This window comes from Balaenoptera physalus, assembly GCF_965194825.1.
Source record: "Balaenoptera physalus genome assembly, chromosome: 4".
Classification (NCBI taxonomy): Eukaryota; Metazoa; Chordata; class Mammalia; order Artiodactyla; family Balaenopteridae; genus Balaenoptera; species Balaenoptera physalus.
Window position 1 is genome coordinate 32,324,002 of NC_138891.1, and position 26,823 is coordinate 32,350,824.

General features: G+C 37.5%; 1 long non-coding RNA gene across 3 annotated transcripts in view; it reads right to left on the reverse strand.

Annotated features, from left to right (window-relative positions):
• The window catches only part of LOC309659726, a 94,112-nt gene that overhangs the window by 60,802 nt on the left and 6,487 nt on the right, over positions 1-26,823 (reverse strand). For all 3 annotated transcript variants that reach the window (XR_014262911.1, XR_014262912.1, XR_014262913.1), the window contains exon 2: positions 12,503-13,262. This is a non-coding gene — a long non-coding RNA (uncharacterized lncRNA). The remainder of the gene's footprint in view (positions 1-12,502; positions 13,263-26,823) is intronic.

Consider the following 26,823-nt stretch of genomic DNA (forward strand, 5'->3'; position numbering starts at 1 on the left):
GAACGGAATGTGGAGTGGGGGAGATGGAAGGGATTATCAGAGCAGATTAGAGAAACCCTAGAGCAGGGTGACTCAAAGTATGGTCCACAAAGTGACACCAGATCTTACAAGCTACCTACAGAAACTGAGAGATGGCATGTGAAACTTTTGGAGCAATTTGACAGTAATTGTATGTCTTTTAATCCAATAATAATTTTTTAAATTGGTCCTGTATTTTGCATATGATTTTTATTTCACTTTTGTTGTATTTATTTATTTATTTTTTTAAATCAGTCCACAGTAGATTAGAAATTAAAAATGTAAATCTCCTCTGTCACTATAAATAGTTTGAAAACTACTGTCCCCAGGGACACAGTAGCTTAGCTAAGTATAGGGTAACCAACTGTCCTGGTTTGCACTAAACCTGGCAAAGTCCCAGGCAAACCAGGATGAATTGGCCACCTTACAAGTGTTTAATTCCAAGAAAAAGTTAGCTTCATGAGAGAATAGATTAGATGAAGGGGAAGCAATCAGCAAAGAAATAAGAGAAGAAAATTTCTCTGGGGTAAAAGAGGTTTTAGTCTTTAGGTCAAGAGGGTTCACTAATAGCCAGGTAAGATTATTGAAAAGAGAACCACACTTAGCTACATCCTGTTATTCTTTCTAAATTTCAAGGATCGGGAGAGAAAAATCCGATGGAACTACATACACACAGCAAATTGAAATGAACAAAATAAACTAGTAAGGTGGCAAAACACAATATTTATATTATATTCGTTTAACAAAAAGATATTTGCTTTAGCTCCCTGAGCTAAAGAGAGAAAAAAAATAAAGAATTGTCCTTTAAATACAAATATAACAATGAGGGTCATAAAATAGAAATAAAAAACAATACCACAAAAGAGGAAAATGCAAACATGTTGACATTATTAACATAATTTATTTGATTTGGCATCAAATTTGGCTCTAAGCTTCCTGGTTGGTCATGGGGAGGTTAGGAATTACAATCATTCAAATTGCTGTTATTACGAGGAAGGAAGAAGTATATGAGTTTCTCAGCAAGACATTTTTTTCCTGGAGCTGAAATTTAAAACAAATTCTCTCAAAGAGTTTAATATTGGGGGCATCAAGTGGGGTGGTAGACTGTACTCAATACTCAACAGCATTTCTACAGCGAATATAGGACTGGATTTCACATACAGCCTTATAAGAATCCTCATTAAAGTCAGTGAAGGGTTTCAAGATATATAAATACATTATAGCCTAAAAACGTAATTTGATCCAAGGATAGAACTTTGAGTGTCCTTAGAGGAGAAGATGAACAGTATATTACTTAGTGTTCTCCGAATATTATTTTTCTCAGCCAGCCTCATATAATAATATAATTTGAGGTCTCATAATGTCTGAAAAGAAGTTAACTCTGCTGTTCTTTATTGCTGATTGAGGGTACATAAAAATTCCAGTTTCAAAGGAAATACAGTTAGACCTTGTGTACCCAGACCTTTCAGCACTGTTATTAGCACTAGACATCAAATTTGTGTGAGATTAGGTTATTATGCTTCACATAATGAATGTCATTTTAGGGGATATTAAATAGCATTAACACTCATTCGTTTTCCTTCTCCTCTGGCACTCTTAATAAATTTAATAAATGTTGTAACACTTTCATTAATGCAAATGGAATTGTTGATCAAAATATTGTTATAATAATCCGTCTTAATAATTTTAAGGTAAAGAAACTTGTTTCACATGCCATCCGTTGAAAGAGCAAAAATCAGTTTGCAAATCAAGTATGTACATTATGATCACTTTTTGTAAAATATATATTTGTATAAACATAATATTTATAAATTCAGTTGACTCTTGAACAACACAAGTTTGAACTGTGCGGGCCCACTTATATGCAGAGTTTTTTCAGTAGTAAATACTACAGTACTACACCATCCCAAGTTGGTTGAATCCACAGATGCAAAACCTTCCATATGGAGGGTGGACTATAAAGTTATATGTAGATTTTCAACTGCTCAGAGGGACGGAGCCCTAACCCCTGAGTTGTTCAAGGATCAACTGTACATAAGCATACAAAAAAGCATTAGAGAGATAAAATAAAAATATTAACCCTATTTATCTCTGGGTGGGAGGATTTGGGTGACTTTTATTTTCTTCTTTTTACTTGTCCATAGGTGTGAATAACTTGTATTATCTTTGCAAGTGGGAAAAAAAAACAAAAAACTATTGTTGCTTTACTTAAGGGCATGTAGTGGGACAGCAAGGGACGTCTCTACTCATCCCTAAAGCACATCAGCCAGGACAACTTTCCTGTACCAACATCTACCTCTTGCATCATTAAAGTTACCCTTTAAGGAATTACATGATGATTTTAAGGGTTGGATAGTTTAAGAAAGAGTGCAATTTGGGTTGGCGACAATCCTCAACTTTGCTTCATAAGCAGCTATGTGATTTGGGGCAAATTTTCACACTTTTGATTCTCTGGTTCCTCATCTTCAAAATGCAGAATGGACTGTTGTGAGCACAAAATGAAATCACTTGCACGTAGTAAAGTGCCTGGAACAAAATAGGTGCTCAACAAATACTATATGCTAATTTGCTTGCCTCATCCCTCAGAGAATTTGTCCTGGGTCTACAGACACTAGTTCTCTTCTCTGCGGTGGTTTCACGTGAACCTGGTTTCACTTCAATAAAAGTGTTGGAAGAGTAAGGAAGTCTCTCTTTTCCCGTGTTCCCTAGTTAAGAGCAGAGAAAAGGAGAAAAAGGAAGACTTACTGAGGATCTACTGAGTATCAGACACTACGTTGTCTATGTTACTTTGCTTAAGGAAGGCTCCATATTTTCCTAAACACTTAAACATCTGTGAAGTCTCAAGTTTCTACCTTATTATTAATGCATTTGCTGCTTGAGAACTATCATCCATTATATCATCATTCACCCTAAAACAGCCTCTTTATTCCTACTTTTATCTTCCAGACTTCTAGTTGTGACATAGAACTTTGGTTGGTCATGTCATTATCACAGGTCACATTTTCAGAACTTCATTCCATAGCATTTAGGACCTTAGAAATGTAAGTTAGATTTTTCCATCACTTCACCTACATGTCAAAATGTCTCCAATTTTTATTTTTTACGTTAATCAGTTGTAATCAGTTCTTCAAATATATGTTAAGCATGGCTTACTTAGATGAGCCTGATTCTATACGGAGAAAATTAGACAAAGAGATAGTGAAATGGGTATCTCTAATCATCAGGCCTTAGTATTGAAAGTTTGACCAGCTTGACCCTTCTAAAAAGAACTGAATCTCATCAAATTTATAATGCAGAAAAGCATTCCAGTACAAGAATGTTTCTGGGTCTATGACAACTTGTTCTCTTTATAACTTTGCTTCAATATTTCAGACAGAGACAGTTAAGCAATTGTAGAGAGGCCTGCAAGACTTGGGAATGGGGCCTCCTTCCTAATGATCTATTGCAGTTGTATTACACAGTGCTTGCACAACAAAGGTTTCTATTTTCCTACTTTTTTTCTGTATCATGTGCCAATGAAGCCTTTTTTTTTTCTTCACTCCCTTAAAACCTCACCCTTTCTCATCTTTTACGCTTTTGTTTCCCTGACATGAAAACTCTAAGAAGGCAAATTGCTAATTGCATCCCTCAAAAACCCCAAATAAATGCAATTAGCCACACAAACATGACCTGCATCTTCTCTCCTGAAAGCTTTCCCAGCAATTTATCTACTAAAGCTCGGATTTTCTCCAAACACATATCCTAGGAAATGTCCCCAGATGGCATGTGATCTTTCCATTTTAGACAAGCTGCCTTGATCAGGTGTCACCCAACTGACCTGTTTTTCTCCACCTTTATTCTCAACACAATGTTGTCTCAACAGACTATCCGCTAAGTCCTGGTTTTTCTCCACTGAATTCCATTCTCACCTCTCTCCCTACACCACACCTGCCACATACACTAGTTGCTAATGTACCTTGTGTTATTCCCTCATGATTTTCACAGGGCCTCTGAGTGACCTTGAAATTTCGTAGCCATTTCTCCAGTGTTCTCCTCCAATACTTCCCCTGTATGGAGCTTGGCTTCAGGTTTTCATCTCCTTAATTCCATTTTTAGTTTCCAATTGGTTGGGGAACTACCTCATGCTCTCTACCCCATGCTCACCTTGCAAGTTACCTATCCAGGTCATCTTTATTCATATTTCCCTCGCTACTCAAAAGAGTAAATCCAACTCAAAGCAGTAAAGGTGAAGAAAGGGGAAGAAATCCATGGGGGGCCCCAGGATGCTCTTAGATCATAGATCATAGAGTTGAAGGGATTCTAGATGCCATCTAGTCCAATTCTACCATTTCACACATGATAGGGCTGGGATCTCAGAGTTTAAAATCACAGATCATTCAAATGATTCAGTACCAGAGCTGCCAGGAAGAACATTTCCAAGTGGTTAAAATTGTTGACTTTGGAATCATATGGATCTGGGTTCAAATCCCAAGCCACGTGGCCTTGTACAATTAATTTAAACCCTCTAATCCACAGTATCCTTACTATTAACATGGGGATGATAGCACTTGTTTTACTGGATTGTCGAGCTGGATATATATGTTGAGCTATTAATTATCAACGATAATCCTGCTCTATTGACTTTTAGTCTAATGCTCTTTATAAGATAATTATTATGTTTCTAGTGCCAATCTTCCAAGATACTATTTTTAATCTTACTAATAGTGGTGTGACTTTGAACACCTTATTTACAAAACTGTGTTTCAGTTGATTAATCCGTTATGTAAAGCTAATCATAATACCTAGTGTAAGGTAGTTGTGAGAATTAAATAGATAATCCTTATAAATATAGCATTTCACACACTATCTGGCACATAGGAAACACTGAAACATTAAATGGTTCTATATAGTCCTAAATGCTCAGAACAAATGCATGAATGATGAGGATAATCTCCTGCCATGTGCCCTCAAAAACAAATGCAGGGTTATATATTTTGTTCTCTTTGGCCCACAGTGCCCATATTCATTTGTTCAAGTAGGGCATTAAACAGAAGGTAGCATTAGAACATGAGAGATGAAAGAAAAGATGTTTTCCACCAAAGCAACAACTCTGAGCAAAGGAGGGAAAGGGCAAGGTCTCAAACACTAATTAATTCTATTTGGTTTCAAAGGCTTCAAATTGACCTCCCACCTATAGTTTCATGCCTTCCTATCCAACAACTTTGCTGCTGCCAGAAATAAAATACTAATTCGAACTTGATTATAATCCTTCCAATTTTACTGCTGCACATCAAATTCAGAATAAAGACCCAACTCCTTAGCCCAGCTTTCCAGTCCCGTCACCATCTCTTCCTGCCATCTTTGCCAGCCTCAATTCCCCCACTCTGCCAAATGCCTTCCCTCAACCACTTGCATTTATCTGAACCATCTGATTCACCTTCAGCCCTTTGCATGGGCTATTTCCTTGGCCCCAACATTATATGTCCTACTCGGCCTTTAAGATTCAGTTCAGAGGTTGCCTGTAGGAAGTCTTCTATGACATCCTTTGCCCACCCTCACCACTGCTGTCCAAGAGCAGAGTTCCTTTTTGGAAGTCCCAGAGCAGCCTATGTTTACGTCAAGCACAGCTGGTAGCACGTGGGATTCCATATTTGTACTTCTCTCCCTTCAGAATGCACGTTCCCTGACCACAGAGGCTAGGCCTTTTGGAGAGCCCACTCTGTGTCAGGCACCATTGTAGAAACTGGAAATACAAAGAACAAGAGAGGGAAAGTTCCCAATATCTTGGGACTCCTAGTCCAGCGGGGTAAATCAGACAATTAACAAATACATAAGGAATTCTCTGGCGGTCCAGTGGTTAGGACTCCATACTTTCACTGCCAAGGGCACAGGCTCGATCCCTGCTCAGGGAACTAAGATCCCACAAGCGGCGCAGCATGGCCAAAAGAAGGGAAAAAAAAAAAACCCATAAATACATAAATATTTTCAAATAGTGACAGGTGCTATGAAGATAATAAAACGGCATAATGTGCTACAGAGTGAGAAGGGAGGGGAAAGACAGCGTAAGATAAAGTGGTCTAATTGTGGCACTTGAGCAAAAAACTGATGAGGAGCCAATCATCCCTGGGTATATTAAAGGTAAGATTGTTCCAGGCTGAGGGAAGAGTAAGAGCTTGTCAATGTTTTTTTTTTTTTCTTTTTTTTTAAAAAAAAATTATTTATTTATTTTTGGCTGCGTTGGGTCTTCGTTGCTGTGTGCGGGCTTTCTCTAGTTGCTGAGAGCGGGGGCTACTCTTTGTTGCGGTGCGCATGTTCCTCATTGCGGTGGCTTCTCTTGTTGCGGAGCACAGGCTCTAGGCACACGGGCTTCAGCAGTTGTGGCACGTGGGTTCAGTAGTTGTGGCTCACGGGCTTAGTTGCTCCGCGGCATGTGGGATCTTCCAGGATCAGGGCTCGAACCCGTGTCCCCTGCATTGGCAGGCGGATTCTTAACCACTGCACCACCAGGGAAGTCCGAGCTTGTCAATGTTTGTAGAAGGAAAGAAGGGATTGGTTGAGATCAAGTTCAAGGACGTAAAGGGTACTCAAACTCCTCCCGTATAGAAACCAGGATATACTAACTTTTCAGTAGAGGAATAAAAGGCAGACAAAAGCACCAAAATTATCAGATCCATCTTAGACTTGGGGTTTTTTGGGGGCTAAGGGAGGAGTGGTCAGGAGCTGGCTGAACTGGTGACCTTAGGGTGAAGTAGGTTTCTATAAACCAACATTTCCTGAAGAATGTTCCAGAAACATTGGACTAGATCCTGGAGTCACCCTAGAGTCACCCTGAAGTCTCAGTTTGGTAAACACTTCTCCTCTTACACTGCTTCTCCCCACCCACTACGTCCCCACCACCTGGGCACTCACAATGCACATTAGCATATTAAAGGCTCTGAATAACTCAGCATTTGGAAAACCTGGTTAACTTTTATTTCTCAAATTAATTTAACCACTGTATGTGTTTTGTTGTTTTGTTTTGTTTTAACACAATACTACTTAAATCCTGCAGACCATTATTTTGTAAAACACATTTTGGGAAGCTCTGGTCTAAATCACTCTCCACAACCACAAGCCTTGCTGTGGTAATTTCTAGCTTCCAGTTACATTTTGCGCAGTGGAAGCAGTAAATAAATAAGGGGATATGATTTTTGAAAAGATACAATAGATAGTTTGTTTGCAACTGTGAAAGTAAAGAATACAAGAGTCTCAGTAAATTTAAATTTCACTACATTTAGTCACCTTAAAATAATTTCAACAGAATTTTAAAATGGTTAGTACTTGAAAGGATAAATACGTGTAATATATACTAATATATGTTCTACGAAAAATAGGAAGTTTAATTACTAAAGGTTAAAATTCAGTTTGAATGCTTTTTTATGCACTGCAGCTTAGACTTTTTAAATTAAAATTAATTTCTGCTCAGCCAAGTGCAAAAAAAATTAAGTGTACTCATCACAAACCCATCTTGCTTATTTTGATTACAACCGTTTTAAATGCCAGAATTATTAAGCACTTTAAGATTAATTTTTAAAAATCAAATACATTAGACTTCATAATAATATAGATACTTAATAGAGGGAAGAAATCCATGTCATAAGCTAATTAACAATGCTGACACTCTCCCAGTAGCTAAAAATAAGACTAAAAGCAAGTTCCTCCAATATCAGGCTGTATTATAATATATTTAAAGTCCATTTGGGAAACTGAATTTGTTTCATGATTAGATTTTTTCTAGTAAATCTAATTGTGCAAAATGGTTGTTCTAAACATATGAAAATGTTAAATTTCAATCATAAAGTTCACCTATATATCATCAGAATATACAGAACCCACTTCCTAACTAGTATCACTATCTTTGTCAAATAAGTCTTCATAAGTTTTCATTTTCTAATACCTTTAAAATTATGAATCATCTCAAATAAAAAGCCTCCACGTCAAAATAAGTCACTGAGGGAATGAATGCTAATAGTGTAATAACAATAAACATTAGTAGTATAATTTATTCTGAAAGGAAGTTTCCTCTGGTAAATATCAAATAAGTTGTTACATTTTCAAAACTGGTCTTCAAAATATAAAAGAGAAGTTTAATTATTCAGCTGATTAAAATACATCTAATAAAATAAAATCAGTACATTGTTAGCTAGAATTAACCCAAGCCCCCTGAAATATTGATTTATACAAGCTTCCAGTCAAAATTCACTTTTTAAAGTCTACCTTTTATTTGGTTCGTAATAGTCAATTCAGAATTAGAACTAAGAGGTTTTTTTTAATCGTATTTTAACAAATGCTTCGCTGTTTTCAGCATCTTGATATTTATTCTTTATAGAATAAAGTACTTTAGCACTTATTCCAGTAATTTTTTTTGGAAGTGACTCAGGCAAGGAAGAATATGTAAGAAAATGCTCAATTAAAATGCTCTCTCAACTGGTTAAATAGCATATCTACATATGGCATGCATGAACCCATGTAAAACTCACATTGTTTAGGGAAGGAATGGTATCTTCAATAAATGACACTGGGTCGATTAGAAACATAGATAAAAAATGGAAAAAAAGTCTTGATCCTCCACCTCAAACTACACATAAAAATCAACTTTAGATGTATTATAGATCTAAATGTGAAAGGTAGAATAATACAACTTTTAGAAGAAAATATGAGAATATCTTCATGACCTTAAAATAGGCCAAGATTTCTCAAACAGAACACAGAAAGCACTAACCATAAAAGAAAATATTGATAAATTGGATTACATTAAAAATAAGAACTTCTATTCCATAAAAAGTCACCATTAAGAATGAAAAGGTAAGTCACAGAGTAGGAGAAGATATTTGTAGGACATATCCAACAAAGGACTCTTCCAAAGATATAAGGAACTCCTACAAGTCAGTATGAAAAAACAGTCAACTCAAGAGAAAAATAGGCAAAAGACTGGAACAATCATTTCATAAAACAGAATATTCAAATGGCTGGTAAACATATGAAATGAAAATTAAAACCACAATACGATATTACTATCCACCCATCCAAGTGACCAAAATTTTCTTGGATTTATTTTAAGTGAACATATCACCATTGTAATTAAAAAAAAAAAAAAGATACTTATTATGCATATGCTTCTGGAGAATTTATACAAAAAGAACAAATACATGGGCCTTATCTGTCTAGGCAAAAGAAGAGTCTGCAGAAATTACATTCAATGGCCTGGAATTTTTACATTGAAAATACCAAGTATTAGCAAGGATATGAAACAAGTGGACCTCTTAGACATTACTGGTGAGAGAGTAAAATTGGAAGAGCCACTTTGGAAAACTGTTGGCATTATCTAGTAAAGCTAAACATATGTCTCGCCTATAACCCAAAGATCCATTTTTTGGAGAGAAAAGAGGCATATGTCAACCAACAGGTATGTACAAAGATGTTCAAAGCAGCACTATTTATAACAGCTTGGGAGGGGCAAATGACACAAATGCCCATCAAAAATTGAATGGTTCAATAAATTGTGGTATAGGCATACAATGGACTACTACACAACAATTCCAATGAGCAAACTACAGCCATACACAAAAATGGAATGAATCTCACAATCATAATGATAAGAAAAGCTAGATGAAAACAAACAAAAAAACTACATACTGCAGTTTTCATAAATACCTTATAATATACCATATATTTTATAAATATACCATTTGTATAAAGTTCAAAACTGGGCTGGGGTGAGAGAGGGATCTATGGTTTAGAAGTCAGGATAGTGGTAACACTTGAGATGGAACACAGTACTGGAAGGGGACAAGAGGGAGGCTTTGTGGTGCTGGTATGTTTTGTTTCTGGGGTGCCTGTTGTGTTTTCTTGGTTACATGGGTGTGTTCACTTCGTAAACATTCATCAAGCTGCACACTTAGAATTTGTGCATTTTCTGGATGCTATATTGCAATAAAGTTTATACTTTAAAAATCCTGTTGTGTACATAGGAATGGGTCCATGGCATAGTGTTAAATAAAAAGAAGGGTGCAGAGTAGAATAACACCATGGTCCCTATTGGGGGCGAAAGAGAAAGGAAGAAAATGCATGCATGGATAGTGGCTGATTGGATGATAAGCACAAAATATTAACAGCAATTCTCTCTAAGGGTTGGTCCTCTTATTTTTATTTTTGGTACTTTTTCTGGATTTCCTTAAGTAAACATATCACCATTGCGATAAAAAAAAATAAGTGTTCTCTATACACTCCTGCCAGGATTTATACAAAAAGAATAAGCCAAATTTATCAACACATAGGCTTTGTCTATATAGGCAAAAGCAGGAGTTTTAAGCAATTGCCATTAATGGCCTGGAAAATTGAGTCAAAACATCAACCTGATGGGAAATATGTATTATATGAAATATATTATTGAGAAGCTGGGAAGTAAACTTGGATAAACATGGTCAAGAAATGACTGTCTCTTCAAAGTCAGGAACTTCTCTCTTTAGGAAGTATCTGAAAAATTGCCTCATTTTGCCCATAAAATCCTAGCACATCAATAGCTCCCCTACCATTTGGGCATTTCAGATATCTCATCAGAGGTCCAGTGAAATGCATTTTTATTGCAAAAAGGCACAGGATAATCCAGCTGCCTTTTAACAGAAGAACTAGATGAAAGAGTAAATGTTTCCCCCTCCTCACGGTCCTCCTCCTCCCCCTCTGCTGTCTCTTCTCTCACGGCTCCCTCCCTCTCCTCTCATCCTCCTAGGACTGATTTGCTCTGCCCTGGTGCCTCCTCTTTTTCCTCCCTTGCCCAGTTTGGTCTCAGTCCTGTGGGTGCAAATGGGACTGACAGGTCCTAAGCTTAGTTCTCCTAGCGTCCTTGAAACACCAGCTGAGTGAGAGATTTGCCTCTGTCACTCTAAAATTGAAAGTGCAAAGAGATAAGAGAAAGTGAACAATTATCGGTTCCTTCCCGCTCTCCCAGCTCCAGCCCCTCCCCCTCAGTTCCCCAACCCAGGCCCTGCTATGGGCGAGATGAATGCAGCTGCTAGCGCTGAGATGCTAGCTGTTCACACGGCCCAACACTTTTCACGTGGTAGGTCACAGAGCAGTAGGGGAAAGGGAAGTGGTGATGCAATATCTAATGGCCATGCTAGGGGTGGGGGTCTAGAAAGTTAAGAAGAAAACAAGATGCAGACAGTGGGATGGAGCTTGTACCCAAGTGGCTGAGAGTGGACCTTCCCACTACAGCAACAGAAGGTGCAAAAGCAGGTGCCCTGCACGTTACAAAAAGAAAAAAGAAAAACAATAAATGCTTGTACAAGTGAGATTACATATATCTAAGTTATCTGAAAACCCTGAAATTCTCCAAATATCAGGGATTCATTACAATGATGAATATAAATGCTTTAGGGACTTTCAGAGCAACTCATATATTTAAAAAGAGTGTAAAAACTCAGGAAAATAAATAGGCATCCCAGAAATTCCCCCAACAGAAACTCTGAAAGCTGCATCTAGACTTTCCATTTCACAGAGACAAGGAGGTACGGTGGTTTCCGCTGGGCCTCAGAGAAAGGAACAGAAAGGTCACCTCCTCTCAATCTGCAAATATCTGAAATCCCCCCACTCAGGATTGTGATATGAGGCTAGAAGACGCAGAGCACACAGGATGAGACTTCAGGCTAGAGCCAGGAGATCAAGAATCTGCTCACAGAAGAAGCAAGGGAAGCTGCTTTTTTGGCTCTGTTGGCACCCCAGCCCCCTGGAACAGAAACACAGTAGACTAGGATTGTGCTGTGGCCAGTCTGCCTGGCAGAACTAGGTGGTGGGGTGGGAAAATGGCCTGAGACACTGACTAGATTGGAGCATTTGATGTCTGAGGGGGTTTTGGCGTGAGGCAGAAAACAAAGCAATTTGATAGGAAAACCACGAAGGCAGATGAAAATGACAAGGTGGAAGAGGGGATGCCAGCTGCAGGGAGGTGATGGTCAACAGGTTGAGAGACAGACTTTAAGGGGTAAAGGAAAAGAGTGGAAGGATAGAGGAGAAGGAGGAAAACCTCCCCAGAAAGAACAGAATTCATTGCAGAACACAATCTGAGGCCTGTATCTGAAATTGTTCAGGCCCAAGAGCTGTGGTTTGAGATGCCCTTGTTATACTGGGCAGAGAGTTTTCTTTTTAAATAAATGAACCAGAAATGACCCAAAGGACTTTTGTAAACTTTTTCTTATAGAAAATTGAACGTGCGAAAAAAGCAAGCAGAATATAATAATGACTTTCATGTACCCATTACTCTGAATCAATAATTATCAAATCCCGGCCAATCGTGCCTCATCTACTTCCATCCATTTCCCCCCTTCACATAGGTTTTTTTTAAAATTATTGTGGTTAAATATACTGACATATTAGTTTAAAGCACATTCCACAAATATTACATTATGTATCCCTAAAAAACAAGGATTCCTTTTATTCTTTTAAAATAACCACAATATCAATATTATACCTTAAAAACAATTTCTTAATACCAGGAGATGTTTCTTTTTTTTCTTTCTTTCTTTATTTATTTATTTTTGGCTGCATTGGGTCTTCGTTGCTGCGCACGGGCTTTCTCTACTTGTGGCATGCGGGGGCTACTCTTCCTTGCGGTGCGCGGGCTTCTCACTGCAGTGGCTTCTCTTGTTGCGGAGCATGAGCTCTAGGCGCACAGGCTTCAGTAGTTGTGGCACACGGGCTTAGTTGCTCCGTGGCATGTGGGATCTTCCCAGACCAGGGCTCGAACCCGTGTCCCCTGCATTGGCAGGCAGATTCTCAACCACTGCGCCACCAGGGAAGTCCCAATACCAGAAGATATTTCTAAGGCATTTCTACATTAAAGTCTTCTCTCCTGTTGCTGTACACAAAAGCACTTGTGCATTTCAGAAGAGCTTAGAAGAGTGAGAACAAATTTTACCAAGAGAAGGGGCCAGGAGATGAAGCTGTAGCAGGAACTCTGGGAACAGCAAAGATCCAGCAAAAGAGACTGTATTTGATGGTTTTTCATATAATACTGCTCTCTCTGGGGCTGTGAAATGGGGGACAAACATCTTGCAGGACTTCATACATCGCTCTAGAAAACTCTGCAGCAAATCAGTAGAAATGAAAAGCCAACATTTGAGCTGTTTTGATGACCATAAAGAATCAAGAGACCGAAGTAATGGGAAAAAGGGTCTTTTCTGTTCTGCCTATCTCAAACGTTGTGAAGATTTTGATGATGCATCCCCAACCTAAAAAAAAAAAAAAAAAAAAAGAAAGTCTACTGTATTAAAATAGCATGTGCACCATAAAATATTTTAAAAACAGATATCGTTAGAGGATGAGATTCAAAAATAAAGATAGAAGTTCTCATATTTTTCCCATAGCCTAACAAATCATCTTAGGCCTCTCCCTTTTAGACCACTGCACTTGGCTGTCAGTCTTCCCAAGAGCAGTCCTTGAGTGGGTGATAGGGAAGTCAAGGTTAGCAGACTGAAAATGACCCTGGGGATACCTGTACAGAGAACAGTAGAGGTCAGTGGTCTCAACCCTGCGGTACATTAGAGTGAGCCTGGGAGATTTTAAGAAATGTGGACACCCAGGCCCAACCCCATACCAAGCAAATCAGTAATTCTGGAGTGCAGTCTGTGTTTTTTGTTTGTAGGTTGGTTTGCTTGGTTTTTGTTTGTTTGTTTGTTTGTTTTGGGGTTTTTTGTTTTTTAGGTACTCCAGGTGATTCTAACGCACAGGCAGTGTTGGAAAAACCACTGCTATCGGTGTTTAAAAAAAAACGGTTGCTTAATGTGAGAATATTGGCTCTGATTTTAAAGCATTCTATTCACTACTTCCCATTTAAGAGTGGGGAAAATATTTTACTGTACATTAAAGAAAGGGTACGGGATAGTGAGAAGAAAAGAAATGCAGAGAAACTTTTAAGTAAAAAAGCATACCTAATAAAATAATAGTGAGGTTCTCTCAGAAAAGGGTGGTTTCCATTTCCATATCCCAGATTCTAATTTATTACATCTTAAACTGCTCCAATTTTGACAGACCTTATTTTCATTTAACCCAAAACACTCATCCTATTAGATTAATACAATTATCTAATGACTATTTCAAATTGCAATCATGGTTATTTCATATGTCAAAATAATTAATTCTGGCTACTTAAATCTTTTCTGTTTAATCAAGTTTATCTCTCAATTGGGAAGGAAAAAAAAAAAAAAAAACCTGACCTTAAAAAAATAAAAAGACATTTTCTATCTCTGAGGAACTGACTTCATCAAATTATCCTGAAGGGAAAAGCAAGTACAAAAATGTGAACTACAGGCAGCTGGAAAGCAAAATTGTGTACAATGAATGACACACCAAATCCTGCAGGGAAATATGCCCCACAATACATTATTTCCTGTGGCTTCCTGCCTGAGGAACTCTGAAGAACAGTAAAAATTCTTCCAGAAATTATTTCCTCAGCTGTCTCATTGATGGATTTAGCATAGGTGTTTGGTCAAAATGTTAAATCATGGTCAAATCCGAACATGCATATTTACCAATGTTTATATATCTAATCACAAGGGTCACTTGGTTCCTTAAAATGGAGGTGAAAAGAAACTTGAACTGGATTCCATTTTATCACAAGTCTGGAATGCTGCAATGCTGTGACAAAGCTATCAATTCATTCATCTGAGTGAAAAGCCTGTAAAATCACAGGCCTTAATTTTCACATCCTTAAATGTCACCATTTTACCAATTCCACAAAAGTTATGTAGACATGATTGTACACGCTAGAAGTAAAGTTAATTGTCGCCTGCAGGATACTTAAAATCAAATGGGCGATCTAAGTTTATCTTATGATGTTTAAAGAGACTAAAACGAGCTGGTTCCACAAATTGCTGACACGATCAATTCTGGGGAGTCGCGAGAGGACCGCCTGATGGTAGCACATACCTACTGTAGGTGGTATTGTGCATTAGACTGGCCACAGGGAATCTTCATTTAACTAGGGATAGCTTGTCACAACACACCCCAAGTTATGACAGATAATCATTCCAATAATTAATATCTTTATACAATATGATATAGTGCTTTACATTTTTAAATGACTTCTGAGTCCTTACCATCCCCTCCTTGAAATGCTTATTGCCACAGTTAAAGAACTCCATAGCTCTCTCTTGGACTACTACCTATTCTCGCACCTCACTCTAGCCCATTCTCATTCTCATCAGTGTTTTCTTGACAATCCATCTTGGAGCCTGTCACTCATGTTACTTACCTATAGGAGGTCCTACCTCTTGTTTCTTATCTCCACCACCCTCCCATTTTTACTCCTTACCCTAGCCACATGGAGCTTCATGCCATTCCCCAAACACACTGTTTGGTTCTTAACTCTATTCCTTTACCATATACCATTCTTCTGTCATCCTTCACAAATGTCTTCAAGGTCCCCTTTGCTTGACTCGCAAACTCTCACAAGGCTTTCAAGACCAAGCCAAAGCTTCACCTCGTCTGTGGGAGCCTTTCTGAAGAGCCCCAGGGTTAGTCTTACTAGTTTTTATGCTGTCTTAACCTTTGTACACTGTTTTATTGTCATCTTATCATCATTGTCTATTTCCAAATCTAGGTTCCTCTGCCTCCACCATCATCTCTAAATAGAAAATGAGATCTCCAGGCCAGCTACCCTGTCACAGTCATCGGGTGTCCCCAGATTGCAGCAGGTTCTCAATTCAAGGAACCAATGAATCTAGTTGATAAATTATTGAAAGGATTTTTGTTCCTGTTTGAGGTAGAGACAAATGGAATAATACAAAGTAGAAACTCAATGCTCTTTCACCCAGCTCAAAGGTGAGAAACCTATTTTACTGTGAACCAATTCTGGAAAGATTAAAATGGTTACTGGCTGCTTTTTTAAAAATGTATATAAGATGAAAATATTTTTATTGACTGAAAGAACCGCAGTGTGAAAATAGGCACTACTGTCATAGGCAGTGAACTGTTAATACCTGTTAAGAGCATATTTGAGAGACAGCAACACAGAGATGGTTGTTGTTATTGTTGTTGTTTAATCTTTCAACTGGAAATCCATTTCAGGCAGAATCACAAAGCTGAGGAAGTGGCAAGTGGCTCTTCATCAGCCAGGATCATTTATTCTTGGCATCTGGATTAGGAGGACCACAGGACTGTGTGGTCCTTATTCCTTAGGAGGACTTTTCTTCAAAGGCTGACTTTTCTTTGCCCTCCTCTCTCTATAAGGGGCCTCTTCAGCTTCTCTTCCCAAGTGGATTCTTCTCCACCATTCCACCCCGCTGCCCTTGTGAGGCAGGTGCTAGAGTTAATACTTAACAAGGCAAAAAAAAAAGAAAGTTGCTCTTTAGCTACCTCACATAAATAATACCCTCAGGGAAATACCTGTATCTATGAATAGTTGTATATAAACTATGATTCACAGGTTCTCCAGGGGTTATGTAGCAATTTGGGAGACTGGTTGGATGGGACAAGTTTTGACTATTCCATCACCTACAGGCCTTGAGCATTTCTGAAGTCTTCTCACGGTACCAGGTCACATGTAACACACAAACACTCAAGTTGTATCTACAAGACATCAAAATAGCTATATAATTTGAACAAATCAGTTATTTTCAAAGCATATCCATTTAGAATGGGAGAACTGGTTGTTTTGCATCATTTTAAAGGTAAAACAAGCATGTGTGTGTGTGTGTGTGTATACATGGGACTAATAATCTACATTCAACAGTCTGGCATGGCTTATATGCAGTGATGGAGTAAGGCCCGAGTTGCATTGCCCTGGCTCATCTTCTGGGCTCCGTATTGCTCTATGGGTCTCTGGCAGAGGTGCGGTATGAAGGGCAAAGCACTGGCTTTGTAGACACACAGACCTAAGGTCAACTCCAGCTCAATCATATGCTACTTATGTGACCTCAGAAAAGTTACCTAACCTCTCTGAACTGTAATTTCTCATCTGTAAAATGGGGCTATGTGATACCCACCTCATAGCAGTACTGAGTGACTAAATGAAATTATGTTAGTGAAGCACTTGGCAGATATTCAAAACATGTCAGTTCCTTCCCCTCAGAGGTAGTAATCTCCTCACAGGTGCAGAGGAATGATAATTTGAATATTTGTGTGTATATATATATATTTTTAATTCTATACTTGATTGTATTAGAGTTGAATAGGTGCCATCATAATATGTTTCGAATTATTATTGCTCTGTCCTTCACACCACACCTCTGCCAGAGGCTCACAGAGTTCTAAGGAACCCAGAAGATGAGCCAGGGCAATGCAACTCAGGCCTTACTCCATCACTGCATATAAGCCATGCCAGACTGCTGAGTGGGATTGTTAGTCCCACGCAGCTCCGGCAAAGGAAACACCTCGTTTGTTCAGAAGCTCCTTTAGATCAACCTTTACTAGAACACAGCATTAGCCAAAATCCTGACCTCACAAATACAACAAGCAGTTAGTTATCACTATAAGAAAAGACAAATTTCCCCACGTTTGGATATTATTAGGTAACCTCCTAACTATATTTTTATGTATTGAGAGTTAATTTGATTTCTTTTTTGTTTGCTTGTTTTAATCAAAGTGATACATGCACACAGTTTGAAGAATCCAATTTGTACAGTTTGCTGCAACAAATAGCAGCCCCTTGTGCCTCCCATCAGCACCTTTCTCCCTACCTCAAAGGCACCCGTATTCAGTGTTTTTAGCTATTTTATTTTATTCGTTTGATTAGTTGGTTGGTTGTTGGTTTTGGTGTTTATTCCCAGAACTTTAAGTATGCTATATTTGCCCATATTGCTAATTCGATTTTTTGAAGTACAGGCATATGCTAAGACTTCTCACTGTGGAATATAATACTTAGCTTTCTTCCACCACCCTCTCCCTTCCCATCACACACTTCTCCCTCCTCGTCTCTTCATCATTCCATATCACCAGATCATAATTTTGGTTAGATTAATACTCAGTGTTTATGTTAGAGTCGGTATATAAGGGTTATTTATTGGTAAGTTCTACCATTTACATACTATCATGCTTCTTCCTTTCTTTTTGGCTCCAACTTGTTTCCTTGCAGTTGGTTTTTGTTTGTTTTGTCAAATATTCTGTGTACTATCATAAACTGAACCTCAAACTCTCCATCAAGTTGTTGAGCCTTTTTTCTGAAAATGTTCAAATGCATTAGAAATTTTTTCATTTTCACCTTTTTAAAGAAGACTCTCCTTGAACCTTGTAACCCGCATCAGCGAGATGGATGGTCTCGCTGGACCAGGTGCACACTGGCCACCCAGGTTGTCCCTTCCCTATCTCCTGGGAACTCCCTTTGCCTGGATGCTGGATCCATTGTCTTATCCTATCTTGCTTCATCCTCTCATTTTGGTGGAGCACATTTGGAGTAGCTTCGGAGAATGGGTGTAAGAGTGGTAAACATTTTTCGGAACTTACATGACCAAAAGTCAACTTGTTTTCTGTGTTTACATTCCCAAATTTCTAACCTTTAATGATTTTCTATATCCTCTGAATCTCATCCACTTTGTTAAAAATCTCTTCACCTGGTAGGCCCAAGACTGACAGGAGTATTCCAGTAACAGTCTGGAGAATGTAATGCAAGAATTACTTTGTGATTCCTGAATGTGTACTCTAAATTCCTTTCTGCCACAGTTGCACATCGCAGTTATCGTACATTTGTCTTTCCTGCCGACATGTGTTCCTGTTTAGGATTATCCACTCTCAATTTGGCCAAGGTCAGTTTGAATTCCATTCTTATATTCTGAAGTGTTAAAAACCCTGATACTTAGCATCAGCCATAAACTGAGCTTCATAAATATCATCCAAATCACTAATAAAGTACACACGGTACTTCTAGACCCTCAAACTTGCTGCCTTCTCTTCTAATGGCGAATTCCAACAGATTCCAAACCATTAAACAATGGCAAAGCTTGATACATGTGACATAATTGTTTCTTCATAAAGAAAAGAATACTTTGATGGTTGAGGTTTAAATCTGGGGGACTTATCCTGGCATTTTTGCAATGGTGTTCAGCTTCTGCTTTTCAAAGGCAATCTCTTCCCTTATTTAAAAAACTAGGTGGTACATAATTCTTTTTCCAGACCTGAAGCATTCATTCTGTTAATACTAAACAGATATAATTAAAGAGGCAGCAAGGCATAGTAAAAGAGCACTTACTTGAAGAGTGAGAGGACTAACGTTACTAGTGTTTCTCTGTGATCCAATATTTGTTGGATGTACTAATAATCCAATACCTATTAATCCATCAACTGTGTATTGAGCACCCATTATGTTCAGGTACTGTGGTAGGCACTGGGGCTACAGAGTGAAAAGGACAGACATGGTCCCAGCCTTTGCTAAATAGAGCCACAGATACTGAGCAAATAATAACAAGTTGACCATTACAATAACTTAACCTCTATGAGGCTCAGTTTCCTCGTGAGTAAAATAAAGAAAATAATAGTACCACCTCATCAGTTCAAATGAGGTAATGCAATAGAACAACTTTATTAGCTCTCTTTTTTTTTCCAGACAAACTACAAACATCTACTAGCTATGATTTCCTAGGGGCAGGGAGCATATCTTACTCATCTTTGTAACCTCAGCAAGTAGGCAGCGCTTGTCAAGTTAGCAGGAACTCAACACGTGTACAGAGCAAACGACAACTCCGAAAGAAGATGAATCTATATTTTCACGCAGTTACAGGTCTTTTCATTTTCTCACCAAGGTTATCCACCCATTCGTGAACTAACGAACTTTGTGTAGTTCAAAAGCACAAGGTAATTTTATAGTAAAATGTTTCCACTTAGCATGTATTCATCATTAATGTATGTATGTTTGAATAACTGAAATAATATAACATTTAAATTTTCGTCTATTCCATTTCATATAGCAGGCAATTTTCCCTAAAATAATTTCTGAGGGCGGAGTGCAATTTCGGGGGTGTTTGACAAAATTATTTGAGATTTTAAAAGCACCTAAATAGGACACTCAAAACAAGTCAATTACTTTAAATTTGAAAATGAAATGCTAGAAAAAATTTTTTAATTTGACTCTCAAGCAAAGTTTCAGCTTACAAAAAAAATTTTTAACTTCACTAAAACACATTCAAATAAGTGTATGGAAATGTCAACTGACCTGCTTCCCAGCAAGTCTTCAGGATTAATGGACTTTAAATCTTTGGATACTAAAATGTGTATAGCAGACAGAGAGTTTTACCATGGAAGGTAATTCCTTCCATATTGGCTTTATTCCCCCAAAAGGCCTAAGGGATAAACTGTGATTTCTGTTCTTCTCATGCAACCACACAGTGGAAGGGCTGGAAGGGGGTCTAGGAATTGTCCGGTTCAGCCTACTTATTTTTCAGAGGAGGAAAAACAGAGGCCCAGAGAGGTAAGATGATTTGCCAGTTGCACAGCTGGGATTAGAACCAAAGTCTCCTCTTCTCTGGGACAGGAAGTAGCTGAAAACATTGCCTGGTATCCAGGGAATCTGCTTGTCTGCCGTGTGGAGATAGTCTGACCCTGGAGAGTCTAATTCCAAGACAGTTACACATACATTCCAGCTAAAGATGCATCTTCATTTTAATTGAAATAGAATGAGAGACCCAACACCTACAGTTGTTTTGTTCAAGAATAGAAAAATAAAATTCTTTATCTCGTATCATAAAAGCTCTACTCCTTAATATAAGTGCACAGAAAGTCCTCCAGGGAGCCTTATTCAACCACAGCAGAGGTTCTCAACACATCAGCCTAATTGACCGGCGTAACCCAAAGCCTGCGCTGGTCCACTGCTTCTTTCACATGGCAAGGAACTACCTCCTGCCCGCTTTCTTCCGCACTCAAGAACCTCACCAACAGCAACCCTTCTCCTCAAATTCACCCATAACAGGTTTAACCCCTTTCTCTTGGCCTCTCCTTCCACTGTCATGGGATCTCAAAACAAAACAAAAACCCAGAAAGTAGTTCCTCTTCACGAGTTTGGGAACATCTAATCTTGGTGGTTCATAAATTATCAGATGGAGTCATGGTGGGAACATGGACCTGGGGAATACTCAGATTCAGTTCAAACATGGCTCTGATTCTAAACTCTTGAGGAAGCCCTCAGTCTCTCTCAGGTTCACTGCCTTCATCTCCAAACTAGAGGTGATAATACTTATACCATAGCGTTGTTGTAGAGATTCAATGAAGACACATTTAAGCGTCTACCACACTGCCTGGCACATGTTAAACACTCATTCTTTTCCATCTCTCTCTGTTGCTCACTTCTCCATTTTCAAGGAACCCCGCTGAATACGCAAGTATTGTCAATCGTTATACAATTCTTTCTACTTTTACGTATATCGGAATTTTCCATTATAAAAAAGTTTTTAATGAAATAATTTAAAATGATCTTTTTTGGAGGTTAGCAATGTTTAGTAAATACAAATACTCTTTCAGTCACGTACATTTGGGTAATAATACATTTTAAAAAGAACAATAATGTAGAAGCTAGAGAATATCATGTCATTCAAACTGAGACATCTTATAAAATATCTGATGTTCTTAAGGAGGTTTCATTCTAATACGTAAGCTATATGGTAAGGCTATATTAGCCAACCAAGTTAACTATTACGTATGAAATATTATTCTGATTATGTGTATACATATTTGGAAAATATTTTTATCAAAAATATTACCTATTTCTCCTTTCAGTTTACGTAATTCAGAATAATTATGGGATTAATTACCCCCAAGTTGGGTATCTTTTCAAACAAATTGGTTTTGTCATTAGTTGTCATATGTATGTAGCCTGAATGTTGATCAATAACTGATGAAATCGTATTCAGTTTGATACATTTAAATAAAATTAGTGGGTTCATGGTTCAGAATAAATATTTGTTTTTATTTTTTGGAAAGTACTGTTCTCCACTTAAGAGGCAATATTTTTCCCTTTGTGATAAAAGCTCATGCTTTTTATCTAAGCTATAAAATATAAACATTTTAACCCATGGTTCTATGTGTTTCTTGGGAACAATGCGGTTAAATACTTAGGGCCAACTCACTTGTTCTCTCTAAATTTCAGTTTCCCAAGTTAGATAAATAATAATACCTTATATTTATAATAATATCTTTCTTTTAAAGAGTTCATAATGCATAAGACTACTCTATTTTTAATTCTGGAACATTCCTGTAGACTTAGTTAAGGGCATCTATTAAATGCAGCTTACCAAATAGGAACCATGGCCATGGGCTGAGTGACTTGTCCAGGGTCACACAGATATAGGGTTATAAGGGTCAAATGATATGACACATGGCAAGAGTTTGACAACCATAAAGTGTTACATGAATGCAAGTTATGATCAGAGATATGAACAGATTCGTAATGAGTTCTTACAGTTATTGACTGCCATTCTCAATACTCTTTTCCCTTGATTTTCTAGCCAAAACTAAAATAATACTTGCCACCAAAAAGTCTCTAAAACATAGTGAGGAATAAGGAGAAACAGGGAAGTATACAGAACTCCGTGGAAATATGGTGCCATGTTATTTTTACGGATATTAATAGTGACCCTGCTATTGAAATAGCCTCCATGATTCATCTATTTATTTTTTAAGAATAAAACAATTAATATACTTCAATTTTTTTAAAAAAGAATGAAACAATTAAGTTTGGAATTCTGACCAAACTCTAACTTGGGGCTTGACTTTCAGTACTTCTGAATGTCTCTTGCTGCATCTACTCAATTTCCTAATTGATTAGAGAATTATTGAGAAATCTTGTAGTGCATTTTCAGTATTTGCTACACGATGCTCTCTACACAGCTACAGAATATCAGCAAAACTTGTGTATTATTCTCCCTTATTCTCAGAACTGTTTCAGAGTATAATGAGCTGCTTCAAAGGGGTCCGAAAGCTTCTAATGAAAGGTGTTTAGGACATGCCAAATACCATGGTTGCTATGAAAATTATCAGCCAACTAGAAACATTAGCTATTTTATGCCAAAAACAGTGTTTTAACAATGATTCATTTTTAGTCATTAGATGATTATTCTGAATTCTCATCATCTTGAAACTATATTGGCACCAAGAAAAAAATATGTTTTCAAATTTGGCTTCTTTTATGTGATGGTTTCATCTCTCATGTACCAACCATAAATTCTTTGCCTCTGGGACTGCAAGTGCTTCAGGATGTAATGGAAAGTTGGTATCACATGGCAAGACATTTGTTCCCATTGCAGAGTGAGGCCAGCTCTGAAATTCAAACCCTAATGAGAACAAGTATGTAAATGAGAGCAGCCAAACCAAACATGAAGAAAACAAAGCCCAAGGATTCTATAAAAGACATTTTTTCAGCCTAGGTATTCATTAATCCATAGCACTTAGACTCTGTGAATTCAAAACAGAGCCTTTTTTCCAAAGTTTGTTACTATAGTGACATATCTATAAGACCTACGTTTTAAAAAAACAAATGATAAGGACTTTTTAACCCCTAGATTGGCTCTATTTATTTAATTTTCCTGTGTAAAGGAAGTGTTATTTAAACTTGACTATTATACCAAATATTAAAAATATTTCAATGTGCCTTGAATTAAATATGATTAAGAATGGCTAGTGTCAAAGAGTGCGTATTCTTAATCAAAATTTCAATCTTATGGTTTCTACAGAATACTAAAGATACTGTATTCTCAAGGACTTCTGCATATGATCCAATATACATCTTGCATATTTTCTGAAATTTCTGCAAAAAATAAAATTGCTTCAATAAAAATGTTTTTAAAATCTTTGCCTAATAATTTAAATAATTTCTTTTTCCTTTTATAGATACATGTTTTTGCAGGGAATTTCCCACTGTTCCATAATTTTAGGCATATTTATTGTTTTACTTTCATAATATTGAATGAAAATATAAGATGTTGTAAAAAATGGAAAATTCATTCATTTATACAATATCTATTGAGAATCTAATATGCCAGGCTCTATTACAGATCTTGGAAATACAAGAATGAGCAAGACAGGTAAAAAGCCCTTGACCTCTTTGGAACAATCCATTTTAGTGTGGGAAGGTAGACAACAAATAAAAGAAGTAAATACATAATATATTAGAGGGTAATAAGTGCGATTGAGAAAAACAAAGCAGGAAAGAGGGATGGGTGTGGGAGGAGCTTGTAGTTTTAAATAGTGTAGTCAGGGTAGTCACATTGAAAACGTGACATTTGAGCAAAGATTTGAAGAAGGTGAGGGAATTAGGCATGCAAATATCTCAGGTAATGAGCAGCAGGTACAGTAAGTGCAAAGGTCCTGAGGCAGGAGGCTTCCTTGGGGGAATCAGGCAACAACTAGCATATTTGAGTCTTACCAAAGCTAAAGCTAAAACGTTTTGTGGACCCATTTATATGTTGGCTGTTGCACACAAAACCAAGACTCCAATCTTGTCCTTTGGAAATCTAGATTTATAAAATCTTAAAACCAAAAATAGTCATTCTTTCATTCAACCTCCTTATTTTACAGATAAAGAATATGAGACCCAGAGAGGTTATGACCTGTGCAAGGATACATAGCTAGATAGAATGCTGCAGTGTGTACAACAGAACAAAGGTTTCCTAACACACCACTTTCTTTCAGCTTTACTTCTCATATTTTAATTATTTTTCTGTTCCTCATGTCCTTTTAATTCCTTTACAAATTCCTCTTTTATTTCATAAATTTATTCTTTAAAATGTCTCTGCATTAATTTGAGTCAACTGAAAAAGCACTAAACATTCCTAATATTATCTCCTGATGGCATTCAAATATATACTGATCCTGAGAGGCAATTTGTCTTTGGACAGCAGTTATGAAGTGTCACGTATCACATAACTAAAATTGTAGTCTCATCTGTTGTTATACCTTTACGAAGTTACTTTTGGTTTAGGTGGTGTATGTGAGTACATTTTTAAAATATAATAGTAATGCATTCAAATTATAATTATATGTGATCATTGTAGAAAAATTGGAAAACAGTTTTTAAAATTAAACAAAAAAAGCCTATAATCTCATCACCCAGAGATAGCCACCATTTAAGTGCTGATATATTTTCCCGCAAATTCTTCTCCTATGTGTACATGTAATTTTCTCCCAAAGATGAGATACAATTTTGTTTAATGGTCTGTAACTTGATATTCTACCATATATAACGTTTTTTTAAAATATCATCAAATGATGACAAACGTTCATCTTTAAAATGGTTTTAATTTTTGAAAACAGTAGTCAACCAGAAATAAAGTTCATTAATAGAGTAGGCTAAAAAGTCTGGGTGATATTTTTCTACTCATAGCAAAGTGCTATTGTAAAGTAATATGATCAATATTCACAAGCTTCATAATTAAGTTGTGAAATAATTTAAGAGCTTTAGAATAATACTTAACAAAAATGCGACACTGAAACGTGAAACCCTTTTAAAGAATTTACACAATATGGGCTTCCCTGGTGGCGCAGTGGTTGAGAATCTGCCTGCCAATGCAGGGGACACGGGTTCGAGCCCTGGTCTGGGAAGATCCCACATGCCGTGGAGCAACTAGGCCCATGAACCACAATTACTGAGCTTGCGCGTCTGAGCCTGTGCTTTGCAACAAGAGAGGCCGCGATAGTGAGAGGCCCGCGCACCGCGATGAAGAGTGGCCCCCGCATGCCGCAACTAGAGAAAGCCCTCGCACAGAAACGAAGACCCAACACAGCCATAAATAAATAAATAAAAATAAAAAAATTTTAAAAATTAAAAAAAAAGAATTTACACAATAACCTTGGCATGCTACTCTTTTCTCAGTCTTCTTTTTCATCACTTAAACATTTTTTAATTTTTTATTTTATTTTTCAGATTCTTTTCCCTTATAAGCTATTACAAAATATTGACTGTAGTTCCCTCTTTTTAGTCTTAAGGCTTTATAATCATACTTTCTAAAACACCAAATTCTAGAGACTTCCCTGGTGGCGCAGTGGTTAAGAATCCGCCTGCCAATGCAGGGGACACGGGTTCGAGCCCTGGTCCAGGGAGCTCCCACATGCCGCGGAGCAACTAAGCCCGTGAGCCACAACTACTGAGCCTGTGCTCTAGAGCCTGCGAGCCACAACTACTGAGCCCACGTCCCTAGAGCCCGTGCTCTGCAACAAGAGAAGCCACCCCAATGAGAAGCCCGCGCACCGTAACGAAGAGTAGCCCCCGCTCAGCACAACTAGAGAAAGCCTGCACACAGCAAAGAAGACCCAACGCAGCCAAAAATAAATTAATTAATTTTTTAAAAACCCCACCAAATTCTATATGAGATGATGGATGATCACAAAACTTATTGTGGTAATCATTTCATGATGTATGTAAGTCAAATCGTTATGCTCTACACCTTAAATTTAAAAAACAAAACAAAAATTGCCATCAAATAATAAACGATATATTTCAAAAGTATTGGATAAGGTAAGCAAACCTTTTTCCTTTTTGTTTGGAATTTATACCAGTCTGTTCACACTTACATAAAGTCCTATGGTACAAAACATCTAGGTGTTTCTTCTCCCCTGTTCAACTAGGAAGATAAATGAATTTTGTGTGCTCCAGAGAAAGTAATAATGGCCTATGCATCTATCTCTGCTGAAGCTATCAGACTTGATGGCCCTGCTTTGGAGTTTACCTCGGTAAGAACTAATTTAACCTTCGTATACAAAGGCCTGGAATTGGGAGAAGATAAAGGAAGGGGTGAAGAAAGTGGCCAGGCCAGTTGTCACCACCAGTCTACTAGGGCATAGCCTCAATTAAATAATGCTATCTTAGCATTCTCTTGC